Below are 16,023 nucleotides of genomic sequence, written 5' to 3'. Positions count from 1 at the left end.
GCTGGATGATGTAGGATATATTACTCTTTAAATTAGTAAAGCTCAAATATTTGTAAAAAATTTCTTTGTGAATGTCCTAGCACTTTCTAAGGTTTGAAGTTTTAAAAAATGGGGACTTTTGTTAATAGTCGGTTCTTCTGTGACTGCTGAATAGAGACAGTACAGTAATAGTTATGAGGTTTGCACAGCTGCGCCTCCCTACCACTGTAATCCCAAGGAACGCAGCTCCATTCAAGAGTTACAGATGAATCAACCAATAACAAAATGTCCCCTTTTTTTTTTTAAACTTAAAACTTTAGAAAGTGCTACGACATTCACAAAGAAAAGTTTTTTTACAAATAGTTGATCTTTACTAATTTAAAGAGTAATATATCCTACATCATCCATCAACAGTTGAGAATTATGCACCGATTAGTTATTCATTCATTTTCAACTTTAATGCTGAAAATGTAAGACTGTTTATTTTGTTTGAAAAACTTATAAATTCTCGATAAGGACAACAGTCCTTATTATAAGGATTATAAGGTAACAGAATTATAAGGTGTCCCTAAACTTTGTAAAAACACCATATACTTGTAGTCAGGTACAGTTTTGTAAGAAAGGAAAGGAAGTTTATGCTTTGTTATTTTTCATTTGTTTTTTCTCGTTTTAAGCAAAAGGCAGAGAAATATTAATGAACACGAAGGACCTCGTGGAGAAGATGAATTTTCAAGTTATTTATGGTGACACAGATTCGATCATGATCAATACAAACTGTCTGGATTACGATCAAGTCTTCAAGATAGGCCACAAGTATGTACAATCATCTCATTAAGACTTAGATATGCAACATATTTTGGAATGCGTAAATTAAACTATGATTGTAGGAGATACTTTCATCAATTGACACTTGGAAAAGTGTTTAATATGCAAGGTAATTCGAACAAACCATGTTATATGAACACTGTAAAAATCCATATGTTGTACTATGAATCAAGCTTGTAACATGTTTTCATCTTAATAAATAGCGTGGCCAGACTAAGGAGAGTGAGATTCTGCTGAAACGTGAAATACAGAGAGGTCAGGTCTGGTGACATCAGTTGTCGATAAGTAGCCTAACAACCATTTTGTGATGTTACATTGGAAGAGGTCCCATTAGAGACCAGGCGATGAATGTATTATCAACATGATGGTGTCTCCCTTCACTTTCCTCGTGTAGTAGCAGTTCACTTACGAAAGTACAGACTTGAGAACAATTAGTTGCTGATATTGTGAACACTGCTGTGCTTATCAACTAGACTGAGCTATGAAATGCTATGCTAGTGATTCACATCTGTGCCACAAAGTGCATGAAGTGGAAGGAGGAATATTTGAAAATGTGCTTTCAAACTGAAATTTGCTTAGTTTCTGTTTAATACCAGTACAGTATTTTTAATAATCTTTCCATGGATGAATATATAATAGGATGCGAAACTTACTGAGTTTTCCGTAACACATGCTAGAGGTGCTAATGTAGAAACTGATCTTGCTGCCATTTGTTGGACGGTGGAAAAATTATTACATCTAGCAACGCACCTGGTGACGAAAATGTTAAACTATGCAGAAAATATTCCTTCTCTTCCACCCTCATCGATATTCTCAACTAACCCACTTTAAAATAAAACATTTACATTTTTATTTCTCACACCATCTTCCACTGAAAATTCTTACCAGAGCCAGCAGGAAGAGTAAAGAGATGATCTTTTTTACACTACCCAATTAAAATATAACCAAACAGAGACAGAAAATTAAGCAAAAGGTTAGATAATTGGGATTGTATTCTTTGGGTATTTAGTGTACAGCGCAATGGAAATTCTGCAAAAACTACTTACATAGTTCAATTTATTATATTACTATTACTTTACAATACATTCAACAACACTATTTTTACAACGTCCATAAACATCACTGTTTAACATACAGTGCTTATACACACATTTAATATCACTTTATGTCCACTCATTAGCAAGTTTCTGGTTGCCATTTTGTCTTCCCTAGCATCGTCTGTTCGTCTCGAACGAACAGATAAATAAAGAACTCTGGGTAATCTACCCAACACGTAGTTCTAATGTTCACCACACACTACGTCGGGCGCTGATCATCTTATTTGAACCCCCTTCTGTCAGATGGTGCTGACTGCAGTTTCGCATCCTATTAAATATTCATCATGATCTTTCTGTGTAGTTTTAATTGATTCCCATTAATTCTCTTCACAACTGCTTCTACTTTCTTAGGATTGGAATAGCTGTAGTTCCTTAAATATTCATCATTGTATGTATGTTCATGTGACAGTTTTTCTCACAGTGACCTATAAACTGATTCCTAATGCATGGGTCATGAATCATCCTGCATAGTACAACTTCTCTTTTACACTTCTCAAGGGACCAGGGGAAACATGGTGTAAATTGAGGGAAAGTGCAAATCCAAGGAAATGATTTTATATAAAATTACAGTAACTTACAGATTTCATAATAACTCACTTACAGCAGTGGCGTGCGGATCCTATTGCATTAGGGTAGGCTCTTCATGTTTGCATGCTACATAGGTATACAACTTATAATATCTCGAACATATTGATAATAATTTTATATTTGATATAATTTTAGTGAGTTCTGACATCAAACCAGAGCAGCAGCCAGAAGGAGGGTAAGAAAACGGAAACCTTCGGAAACTAATGATAAAATAAATTAGTAATTAAATAAATCATACCTTATTTACTTTAAGGTGAACTCCATTTTGCGTCCTTTTTAGAAAACTCCTCAATGACATCGCTGTGGAATGTAGGGGATTTTCGGATTTCTTTCAGCTTTTTCTTCTCAATGGACATCAAGGCTAGACTACTCAATCTTTCTTGCCCTTGAGTTGATCTTTGAAATGATTTAATCTGCTTAAGGGCAGAAAATGACCTCTCAGTAGATGCAGATGTGCTTGGTATGGTCAAAACCAGTAGGGTCAATTTGTACAATTCGACAAATGCGGTGTGGAGTTCTTTTGATTTTAAATGTGTTAGCAGTTCATGAGGGTATCTTCCACGAAACTCCTCCATTGAATATAGGACTGTCAGTTCATTTTTTAGACGGACTATGTCAAACATTGCACTGTACTTTACATTCAGCACATCCAGGGAGGAATTAGGAAAATTTAATTTATAAGACTGAAATTTGGTTGGATCAAGCAATGAAATGATTTCCAACTGAGGGAGATTTCCAAACCTATCTGTAATATCGTCGTGTGAATGCAAGAACTAGGTAACTTGATTTTTCATATTTTGTGACATTGCCTATTTACTTATTTATTGCACTAAGGAATAAGTCTCGTTTTCATTCACCTATTTGTTATATTGGAAAATAGATGTCGCTGGTATCGTTCAATCAGGTACCAAGTTCTTGCATTACATTTTGTGCGATTTTTGCTATGCTATGAAAGAGCTAACTAAAAAACGCAAATTTCGAGTTACCTAGTTCTTGCATTCACACGACAATATGGTTTGTCACATTGTCTATTATTTCAAAAAATATTCTCCTGTATTTTATGACATCATTTTCTTTTTCGCTGCACTTCTTCACATTCGACTTCATTACAAATGCATCAAATCTGTCTCTCTCGTGTAGAACAATACGTTTTGTTTCATTAAACTTTTCTACACAATACAGAATATCCAAATGCTTCGTTTGAAGAATGTTGTACAGAATATCAGTGTATGCAAAGATCTTTGATAACACATTTAGAAGAAATTTGGTCTCAAACTCTGAAAGGAAAGACAAATATCCACGCGCAAGAGCAACAGTTTCACTTTCCCAGTCTGATGAGTTGTTGAGTATATTTTTAAAAAAGTCCACCAGCAATTCACGGTTCTCCTTTACAACATTGACTATTCTGGAAGAGAAATTCCATCTTGTGGGTGCATTTCTTGGAATTATTCTGTTGGAATATTCAGTAAGAGCATGCACACGTTTTGTAGACTTGGAGAAGAAGCTACTTACTCCATTCAATGTTTGAAAAAAGATCCGGCACTCCTTAATACTCATAGCTGACTGAGATAAGACTAGATTTAGGACATGACTGAAACAATGAACAAATAGAGCTCTAGGATAAATGTCTTGAACTTTGGTTGTAAGTCCATTAATTTCTCCAACCATCACTGCCGCACCGTCATATGTTTGACCAACTAATTTGTCTCTGATATCATAAGATGCCACTATGTCCATTACATGATTAAATAAACCATTAGCGGATCTATCTGCACTCACATCAATGAAGGAAATAAACGTTTCTTGAACCTATGCTGTCTGGTCATGGACATACCTGAGAGTGGTGGATAGTTGTGATTTGTTGCTTACATTGGATGTTTCATCTAAAGTAATTGCAACATGCTGGGCCATGGAAATGTCATTCTTAATAGATTCCATCAACACGCCACTGATAGCAGTTATCAGGTCATTTTGAATTCTGTTCGATGTTAAATGTTAAAATGTTATGTTTTATTTAACGACGCTCGTAACTGCAGAGGTTATATCAGCATCGCCGGATGTGCCGGAATTTTGTCCCGCAGGAGTTCTTTTACATGCCAGTAAATCTACTGACATGAGCCTGTCGTATTTAAGCACATTTAAATGCCATCAACCAGGCCCAGGATCGAACCCGCATCCTTGGCATAGAAGGCCAGCGCTATACCAACTCGCCAACCAGGTCGACAATTCTGTTCGATGTGCCCTTAAATGTTGCAGACGACTCTAGATATTCTCGAAGAGTAGTGTCGTAGCTGCTCAACAAATGTAAAAGTTCTATATAGTTGCCTTTGTTAAGTGAATCTTCACTTTCGCCATGCCCTCTGAACGGCAGTTCTTGCATGGCTAAGAAGCATGTTGCGTCGATTAGGCGTATCAATATTTCTCTCTTCTTCTTCACCATTTCGGAAGCGCCAGCACTGGTCTTCCCCCACAGTTACAATTTCAACTTTTTCGCTAAATGATCTACAACCGAAAGGCTTTTTAAAAATCTGTTCAATTATACAGTGATCTTCTGCCATATTACAACAATATCGCACTAGTTATACCTCACTTTGTTCAAATAAACTCTATAACACACTCACTTTACCACCAGAAGTTCAAATAAACACTATAATACAGTAATTTCATCACCAAAGCGCTTTCAATAGCGCCTACCAGCCTAGCGTATTACGGCAATGGGTAAGACACGTAAATCAGGGCGCATGCGCCAGCTGTTCTAATGTACTGACTATGAAGGGGAACACTACGCTCACTGCAGGGCCGGGTAGGCTGTGGTGCCAGGAGCTCCACTCTCCAGTGACGAAAGATGACGCGAGGGTGAGCACACAGCGGAAAATAATTCAAATGCGACGTACAGTACCAGCCAAAAGGAAATGAAAATAGGATGCCAAGCCAAAGTTTGCTGAAATTAGTTAAGGACTCTGCAGACTTTCTTAAATTAACAGTATTACTTTTAAATACAAATTTAATAAATTTCTTTCTGTCTGTCTGGGTAGGCGCAGCAGACCTAGCCTACCCAGAATGCACGCCACTGTAACTTGCTGCATACAAAACACGTCGAACGCATTCAATTGCGTTGATTTCATGGAAAGATAATTTGGGATGGCGAATTTCTTTTTCATTTCTGAAAAATGTGAAAGAATGACAATAAAAAGAGAATTACTTCGAGAAACCAATCTACAGTACATACAGGATGATTCATAAATTCCTACTAGGGTTCGGAAATCGATACCACAGTTATCATAAGACACAGTAGAAGCAATCGACTCACATTTAGTGAATTTTAAGACACTGGAAATTTTTTACTTTTCACCAGTGAACGTCATGTTTTCGTTATAACTTCCCACCTAGTGGTTAAATTTATAAGTATACTATGGAACCTATTACGAATACAAACTTGGTTAGATTATTATTTACCGATATGAGTGTTTTTGCTGTGTAGGTTATGGTTATTGAGCTATCAACTTACGAAACCCCGGAGGGATTTATAAATCACTCTGTATAGCGTTTTTTTTTACCAGGAATTTGACTTGCACCCGCTGAGGTTTGAAACCAGTTCCTTGTAGTGAAGCCAGAATTCTTAATTTTTTCGAGTGAAATCCATTACTGATAGGCGATCAGCAATTCAATAGGACTCGCTGTGAAAAGCTTTAGATGATCGAACCCAGGTCCTTGGTTCTACATACCAAACGCTCTAACCAATGAGTTACGCAGAAGTTCAGTTCACAGCACCGGATTGAATCCCCCTTTTCTAGTGTTTTCCTTTGTGGCCTTACACCATGTTCAACATATAATATGTTGAGATATATTAAGTCAACTGCCATTATACAAGGAGCGCACTCAATTGAGTGGCTTGGTGGCCGAGATTCCACAGTATTATGCACTGTTGGGCGAAGAATCTACGTAAAGATTGGTTTTTAGTCCTACAGAATTTATCTGTTATGGTAACAATGGTTATTAGAGGAGAAAAATTAGCTCCAGCGCCGGAGATCGAACCTGGGTTCTTGGTTCTATGTACCAAGCGCTCTAACACTGAGCTGCATATATACTGTGGAATCCCGGCCACCAAGTCACTAAGTTGAGTGCGCTTCTTGTATAATGGCAGTTGACTTAATAGTCAACATATAATATGTCAAACAAGAGGTACAGCCACACGAGCTACATTTGTAGCAAGTTTTCTGCGACAAATGTAGCTGAATTATAGACTGCATTGAGTTAAATGCAAGTGGCCACACGGAGCAGTAAATGTAGCAAGTTTGGCGCATCCCAAGGTTGTGTCGCAACTCGAATGGGTCCCGGTCCATTTCTTCTGTGACATTTACTGCTGTTGGGTGGCTACACGTGCAGCTACAAATGTCGCTGAGATGTGCGGTATGTCAGTATGTTTGTCATTTCGTTACATATTGTAGCCAGGTCATCATTCCTTGTAACCTGGAAGTATATGACTTCTCTGCCTTCGGTTTTCTTCGCATAATTGTTGCATCCAAACACGGCACAATCTGGCATTTTGTAGTTATTAAATCATACGTAGGAAAATCTTGTATAAACTTTTTATATACATTTCTTAATTTTACAATAATAACAATAATAATGATAATAATAATAATAATAATAATAAAAATAATAATAATAATAATAATAATAATAATAATAATAATAATAATAATAATAATAATAATAGCAAGCAATGATCAGCGATAAAGTCATTAATAAAGTGATATTCGTGTGTCTCTTTATTCAACGAAAAACTTTCAATTTATTTAAATATCCTGTAAAGTTATTCTACAAAAATTTCCTCTCATTAGACTACCCGCACGTAATAACAATCCATTATTAGTATAAAGTTAAAGTTTAAAAATATGGATTTCATAATAAGAAATTCCTAGTAACTAACAACAATGTTACTTCGTTCAAGGAGGAAAATTATTGGTCACGAATAGGCCTAACGTGTCAGACGCTTGTCCCAAGTTTTATATTATTACTAGCCGAAAGCACCCAGCGTTGCCCGGGTTTTCCTTCCTGCTTCTATTTTTAATTAAACTGCCACTTACATGAATTAATGAACTCCTTAGCCAAATGCCTGCCAGGGTTAATTCAATTTAAAACAGTTGTAAATCAGGCACCGAAAAGAAAACATTTCATCATGTGCCTGACGTTAAACTGTTGTTTTAAATTTGTTTATTTATTTATTTATTTATTTATTTATTTATTGTTATTTATTTATTTGTTTTTATGTATTTATTTATTTATGTTGTTGTTGTTGTTGTCTAGTGCCTTACATCTGGCAATGAAGCCATTAGCAGTCGTGTTTTCCAATACTTTTGAACTGTAGTTTCTTCTGATCTTAATGCTTCACAGGTCTTCAAGTGATCTTCATTCATTTCTGCTGGATCGTTACACAGGACACATATTGGTGAAGCTGAGATACCTATTCTGTAGAGATGACTTGCTAGACAGTAATGATTTGTCAGTAGTCTGAAGGCTGCAACTGCTGTTTTCCTTGGTTTCTGAGGGATTATATCTGGGTTGGAAAGTAGTGTAATCCATTTTTTGTCTTTAGCATTTGATGCTATTTCTTGTAGGTATGAATGAGAAAATTTTGTAGTGATAAAGCGTTTTATTGAGGAATATGAGAAATTAAATTTAGGCTTTTGTTTTATTGTTGTGCCTTTCTTTGCAAGTGTGTCTGCGGTTTCATTCCCCATGACTCCACAGTGTGCTGGAATCCACTGGAGATGGACAATCTTATTAACTTTTTGGAGTTGTGTTACATTTTGTAGCATTCTCTTATTTTTGTTGACTTCTTTGTAGCATTTGAACATATTCCCTGAATTGCAGCTTTACAATTTGAAAGAATTACTGTCTTGTTATATTTATTTAAGGGAAGATTTAATAATTGTCGGAGAGCAATGTGTATAGCCTCTATGTCACCATCATAATTTGTTGTGTCTCTGCCAACAGAATGATAAAAGGAAAAATGTGTACATGTAACCCCAGCTCCAGTAAGGTTTTCTGTGGTGGATCCGTCGGTATATATATGTAGCCATTCTTCTGTAGGGTATCTAGTATTGATCGTTTCCAGTGCTAGAAGTTTTTGTATTTCTTTTGGTGTGTCTGATTTACTTATTTCCTCTGTTAATTCCAAACTGAAGGTAGGTTGCAATAATTCCAATGGATTTTCTCTTATGATGAGTACATTTTCTCTGATGTTAGGAATGTTCAATTTGGATTTAATCTGTGTTACCTTTTCTAGGAAACTACTATGAGTTTTAAGAATTGAAGAAGGGAGGTTCTTTCCTGTCCATTTAGAGTTTGGCAGTCGTAACATTTTCTCATGTTGGAGCAGTGCTTGTTCTTCTATTTTTGTTGTTATTGATGGGATCCGTGTTAAGGTAAGCATGGCATCAACAGGTGTGGATTTAACTGCTCCAGTGATTAGACGAAGAGCCTGATTTTGTAGTTGTTGATGTTAAGCATTTGCTGCTGTTATTAATGCTTCAGAACAGTACAAGAGGTTTGGTTTAATATACATTTTAAGGACTCTCCTTGAGCAGCCCAATTTAGCACCAGCTAACCTTTTCAGGATTTGCAGTTTCTTTTCAACCTTTTCTGAGATGTTTGTTATATGAATAATTTCGAGGGAAAAATTGTTCCGGGGCCGGGTATCGAACCCGGGACCTTTGGTTAAACGTACCAACGCTCTCCCACTGAGCTACCCAGGAACTCTACCCGACACCGATCCAATTTGTCCTCTATATCCACAGACCTCAAAGTGGGCTGACAACCGTCAAGCAACCAACATTTGAGTGCACACTAACTCTGTGTGACTTTAAATTGTGGTTTTCTGTTACGTACAGTGACGTGTATTATGCAAATTAAGCTTTCAGGAGTTAAATTTATAACTATACTATCACACCTATTACGAATACAAACTTGGGTAGATTATTATTTACTGATATGAGTGTTTTTGCTGTGTAGGTTATGGTTATTGAACTATCAACTTCCGAAACTCCGGAGGGATTTATAAATCACTCTGTATAGCATTTTTTTTTACTAGGAATTTGGCTTGCACCCGCTGAGGTTTGAAACCAGTTCCTTGTAGTGAAGCCAGCATTCTTAACTTTTTCCTTCGACACTAAGACAAATATTGGGATGAAATGCAATGAAAATGGGCGACGAAAGTAATCCCATTCTTTAAATTTGTTTTGCTGGTACTTCTTACTATTTTCATTTTCTAAATTTTCGTTGTTCTCCTCCCAGGAGCTCTTAGTTCTTTAACTTCGCTGTCTGTAACATGTTCATTGTTTTTACAGATTCCCACTGAAAAAAATGATTTGTTAACTAAGCAGTGGGTTTCACAAATGAAGAGAGAGAAATGATTTCCCACAATACATAGTGTTTTGTGCTCCACACATTTCGATAGAAAACACATGTATTTTGTAAATGAGAGGAGACGTTTGTTGCCCAATGCAATAATAACTATGAATAATTTCGAGGGAAAAATTGTTCTGGGGCCGGGCATCGAACCCGGGACCTTTGGTTTAACGTACCAACACTCTACCAACTGAGCTACCCGGGAACTCTACCAGACACCAATCCAATTTTTCCCTCTATATCCACAGACCTCAAAGTGGACTGACAACCTTCAAGCAACCAACATTGAGTGCACAATAACTCTGTGTGACTTAAATTGTGGTTTTCTGTTAACGAACAGTGACGTGTATTATGCAAATCAAGCTTTTAGGTATGACGTGTATTATGCAAATCAAGCTTTCAGGTATAACTCCTTGTAAAGTTGATTTCAATAATTTCGAGGATAAAATCTTAAGACGACTATGTTGAATAATCATATAAAAGAGTACTGCAGTTTTTGTTCTTCATCCAACTCCGCATTTAATACTATAAAACATGTAATTTATTTACTTTTAGGGTCTCCTCAGCATCATGAGGTGGAGCTGGATTTTGAGTTTGCATTTTCTTCTTTGGCTGTATGTAGCTCTGGAGCACATGTTAGAAAACGACAGATACAGTGTCTCCTGGATATCGCTGTAAGGGCCAGTGACCATAATATTGGTAAGTTATTAATCTTTCATGATAACCTAAATATACAAATTCTCTCTATATGATTATACCTATAAATAATTCCTCATAATTCATGCAAGTATTGTTTTGAGAAAGTATAAAACTTAACTTCGAAGGTGTTTCACTTGAAACATCACCATCATCATCATCAACATCATTATTAATTCACAGCTATGAAGATTCTCGTGCCTCGGTCTCAAATTCCTCTGTTTCATTCACTCTGTTTTTCGAGTGAAATGCATTACTGATAAGCGATCAGCAATTCAACAGGACTCACCGTGAAAAGGTTATGTAACAATGATTATTAGATGAGAAAAATTCGCTCCGATGCTGGGGATCGAACCCGGGTCCTTGGTTCTACATACCAAACACTCTAACCACTGAGTGACGCAGAAGTTCAGTCCACAGCACCGGATTAAATCCTCCTTTCCTAGTTTTTCCCCTTGTTGCCTTATTCCATGTTCGACATATATGTCGAGATATATTAAGTCAATTGCCATTTTACAGGGAGTGCACTCGAGTGACTTGGTGGCCGGGATTCCACAGTATATATGCACTGTTGGGCGAAGAATCTACGTAAAGATTGACTTTTAGTCCTACAGAATTTATCTGTTATGGTAACAATGGTTATTAGAGGAGAAAAATTCGCTCTGGTGCAGTGCCGGGGATCGAACCTGGGTCCTTGGTTCTACATACAAAGTACTCTAACCACTGAGCTGCTTATATACTGTGGAATCCCGGCGACTAAGTCATTCAATTGAGTGCGCTCCTTGTATAATGACAATTGACTTAATATATGTCAACATATATGTCGAACATAAACGAATGCCACAAAGGGAAAAACCAGAGAAGCGGAAGCAGATCAATGACATTTCAGCCGTCATTTTTCTTCTATCATAACCTGTGAAAGAATATTTCAGTAAAATGATAGTTACCGGTATTTTCTTTATGGGATAACTTAACTACTAGAAACAGCGCAGCAAGCCTGAACTTAATTAAATCAAGATGTAAAAATATTACTAGACAAAATGATTTTAGTGGTATCAATGAAATGCATTCCATAATATTTTAATGAATATAAAACGATATGGGGATGGAGTACATATATAGTTAATATGAAAATGAAAGAAAGATTTGGACTAGCCTGGTTCAGACTGGGGATTTGGAGATTAAGAAATAATAGAGGTAATATACCTCAAGGCACGTGCCCATTATGCGGACATAGCGAAGATGACATTCATATTGTTTTTGAATGTCAATACACAAAATAAATACGGATGAAATTCATAAATGAAAAGTTCCTAGAAATGAATAAAGAAATAGTTGTAAGAAAACTTATCAATAATAATAATAACATAAAGTTACAAAGGCAAATAGGTCTGCATCTTTTTTGGTCAAAAAATTAGAATGGAAAGAATAAATTAATGAAATAGCTAGAATTGAATAAGAAAAAAAAAATTGGATAAGAAAAAAGTTAAGTTTTTTAAATAGCACTGTCAATAAATAAAATAAAACATATATGTATTCAAAAGTTTTAAATATACTAGAATAATGGAAGATTTATATGTGATAGCTGCACATTGCAGATTGAAACGTGAAGTTCATCTTAGGCAAGTGAGCAAAGACTAATTGTAACAACATATTAAAATGAGTTGAGTCTTGCACAAAACTAGTTGCAAGTGCAAGACAAAACATCTTATATTAAAGAGTTAAGTTTAGAAATTATATTAAAAATTGTATATCTATGTAAATGTAAATTATAAAGTATGTAATGTAAGGCTTCAATGATTATATGTATACATATTTTTCTTTTTTTGTCTATGAACTATAATAAATATATCAACATCATAGTTATTTTCCTATGATCTGCAGAATGCAATAAACATTCCCGTAACTCTGGATACTTCTTAATAGGCGTACTAGTCTCTGATGTAAGTCACGTATCCACGAACCGAGGCTGCCTCGTGATGCTTGCTGCGCTCAGTGGATAATTTTCCTCACAATAGTGCGCGACTGCCTCACCTATGACTCATAGGTGAGGCAACCGCGCACCAGCTGGATTTGGCTCATAGGCTATGAGCCAAATCCAGCTGGTTTTTGGATGGGATCAAAGATGTCTCGCAGTGATTAACTTGCTCCGTGTGGACTATTTGTTGATAAAGATGACATCAAGCAACCCGACGTTAACTGCTTCAATTCCCGCGCACTAACTGGTGGCTGACACTGCTTTGCATTCCTGCCTCGCTACCAAAAGAACAAAACCGCGAGGCAAACAACAAGAGAGGCTGCCGCAAGAAGCTGCCGCGCGTGACAGCCTCACTTCGTGGATACGCGTCTTAAGTATTATGTCGAAGTTTTAACGTTGTGTGAAATCCACAGTCATGTATTTGCATCTGCTTTGGGCATAGGCATCTATCCTCTGTCAGCATAATACTACATTCTAGTATATACAGTCACGAAGCTTGAGTTGTGAGGTTGCTAGGAACAATAGATTGTGCAGGTACTATTCCGCATTGTCTGTAATGAGGCGATAGTAGTGATCCTAGTGGTTAGCAACTATCTATGGATGCATATTTACTACGTATTGAGCTTCGTGACTGTATATACTAAACTGTGATAATACCCTGTATATGCACAAGTCAGATGTGACTGTCTTCCAGCAATTGGGTGTAGATAGTCCAATATGTATCGTGAACACCCATGTTAAAGGGTGAATACATAAATACATTTTCGCAAACTATAATGAAGCTATTCTGTAGTACATCAAATTAAAATCAACGAGGTACATGAATCGTTCTTTTGGGTCAATTATATTAAGTATTTTCATTAGAAAAAATATATATGACCAAAATTTATCATTTTTCTGTCTATTGAGTTATAGTAAACTAGACTGCTGATAGAACTGATAAATTATAAAAAATATTATTATTATTATTATTATTATTATTATTATTATTATTATTATTATTATTATTATTGTTCTTTATTAAGCATGTAATATATTCAGAAGAGCAACAAAATATTTAGGAACACTTGTGTCTGTATGTCTCAGATTTAGAGTAATTATTACTCCAATGATATTGACGTAAGAAGAATCAAGAACTATTGGCAATTTGCACTCTCTTTTTGTTATCTGGTCCCTTCAATACTTGCACTGCGTGTAGGCCTACTATAGAGGATTCCAGATGAAAAAAGCATTAGTCTTACGGGACTTGCCTAGTACGCTGTTGCCTTAAGATGCCTTCGTTAGAAGAAAAAGTGAGATATAGTACCTTTGTCTCACTCTCTTCCTAACACGTGCAGTGTTCTCGCAAGTTTATCGCACAAGATAGGTACGCCGAGTCCGCTTAAATGATAAAAAAGATAAATTAATGCCATAATGATTCCTGAAAAAAATATACATTATAAGTAGACTTCAGACATTTAGGCCATTAATCAACTTTTAGACACCTCAACTAGGCTCTAAAGTGATCATAAGTAGGCACTGAAATACAGTTTTAGGTACCTAAAAAGTTAATGGAGTTAATAATAATAATAATAATAATAATAATAATAATAATAATAATAATAATAACCGGTTAGCGCGTCTGGCCGCGAAACCAGGTGGCCCAGGTTCGAATCCCGGTCGGGACAAGTTACCTGGCTGAGGTTTTTTCCGGGGTTTTACCTCAACCCAATTTGAGCAAATGCTGCGTAACTTTCGGTGCTGGACCCTGGACTCATTTCACCGGCATTATCACCTTCACCTCATTCAGACGCTAAATAACCTGAGATGTTGATACAGCATCGTAAAATAACCTACTTATAATAATAATAATAATAATAATAATAATAATAATAATAATAATAATAATAATAAAAAAAAAGAACTGTGTCAAACATCAATACAGTTATTTTATTCGATTAAGAACCGTTTATAATACAGATTTAAGATTATGCACAGCACATGTTTTCCGTCATTAACTGTTCTGTTAAGGGGACACTCTGGATAAAAAAAAAATTGAATTTTAGGTTTTTTTTTTAAATCGCATCTTTAGTATTTTGTGAAACATATCCGCAAAGGATTTGACAAAACTCCAATTGTAAGTGTGTTAATAGTAATATGCGTTACAAGAGCAGTACCGGTATGTTGAAGTTTTCATGTTCGAGGAAAAGTTTGAAAAAGCGAAACGTAGTTGAGCTTTTTTAATTTCCGAGAATTGAAAGAAAACATACCGCTCGTATATCGTACATTATTTTGTGCGAAGATCGTTTATTACATACTTGAAAGAGGAATTTCTAATTAGTTGCAATGAAATCTCCATCTTGGTTTCTGTTCAATGACGGCAAATTAGCAAAACAAAAATATCTATCTTCAACATTGTTGCTTTAAAATGTTTTCTGTGTTTACTATACTCCAGCAGGCCGTGATATACGTCTGTCTCCCCCCCCCCATTCTATAAATGCGAACTTCAAACAAACGGTAAGGTTATGTAATGATTTATATTTCATTTTAATATTTTAACAATATTATTTATATAACATATTGCAGTAATTACATTGGCATCTGGAATCTTGTTGATTTTTTCACGGCTTCCTTAATGTTACTTGCATCACGAATGCAATAACTTTAGTGGAGTTGTAGAGTTTACTTAATTTTTGCAAATATTTAAAAACAATAATTAACAGTGCAATTTAAGTGAAATTGCAGTGGTAAATTTCCAATTTACAATTATTACTATATTGAACGTCTCTAAAAAATAATATGTTAAAAGCACTGCCATCGTGATCTAGACCAGGCCGTAATGCAGGTTGTGTGACGTCACTCGATGAGTCGGGCTTTTCTATTTGAGTATACGGAGCTGAGTGAAATATATTACTTTATAGCGTGTCGGCGCTCAATTTTATTTAGTGTAATGTGTGTATAAGACCCCTTCACACTTCTTATTGCATAATATGTTGCAGAAATAATTACAAAACTGTGTTATTTTAATGTGAACGGAGTTTTACATGGTAACATAACCTGGTTGCATCAACATTTTAAGTTTGGAATGGAAGCTATTTTGAGATTTAATAAAGAAGAATTATCTATATTGTGATTTTAATTTAGCACATCTACCTTCCTTACTTGTAGGTACAAAATTTACCACAGTCCCTCCTATGAAATTAGTGTATGTACAGTTGTGTGTTAATCTGGTAGGTTAGATAAATACAATTCATTACAACCCAGTATAGTAGGGAACAAATACATAATACAATTAAATTTTTATTCAATGTAATATGTGCATAAGTTCCATTTATGTGTTGCATAATGTGGCAGGAATAATAAATAAAACTGTGTTATTTTTATGAGAAGAGAATTTACCATGTTAACATAAGCTATCTGCGTCAACATTTTAGGCTTAAGTTGAGAACGAAAACGGTTTTGAGATTT

The 16,023-nt window shown here is 35.6% G+C and overlaps 1 protein-coding gene across 12 annotated transcripts in view; it reads left to right on the top strand.

The window, feature by feature from the left end:
- The window catches only part of LOC138693821 (DNA mismatch repair protein Mlh1-like), a 173,154-nt gene that overhangs the window by 84,414 nt on the left and 72,717 nt on the right, over positions 1-16,023 (top strand). For 10 of the 12 annotated variants that reach the window (XM_069817641.1, XM_069817637.1, XM_069817639.1 and 7 more), the window contains 2 exons: positions 654-792; positions 10,458-10,601. The gene's annotated coding sequence lies outside the window, so the exon portion shown is untranslated. The remainder of the gene's footprint in view (positions 1-653; positions 793-10,457; positions 10,602-16,023) is intronic. The other 2 variants (XM_069817638.1, XM_069817646.1) reach the window with 1 other exon arrangement.

This window comes from Periplaneta americana, unplaced genomic scaffold, assembly GCF_040183065.1.
Source record: "Periplaneta americana isolate PAMFEO1 unplaced genomic scaffold, P.americana_PAMFEO1_priV1 scaffold_22, whole genome shotgun sequence".
Taxonomy (NCBI): domain Eukaryota; kingdom Metazoa; phylum Arthropoda; class Insecta; order Blattodea; family Blattidae; genus Periplaneta; species Periplaneta americana.
Note: the sequence above shows the minus strand (reverse complement) of the source record. Positions and strands in the feature narration are given on the sequence as shown.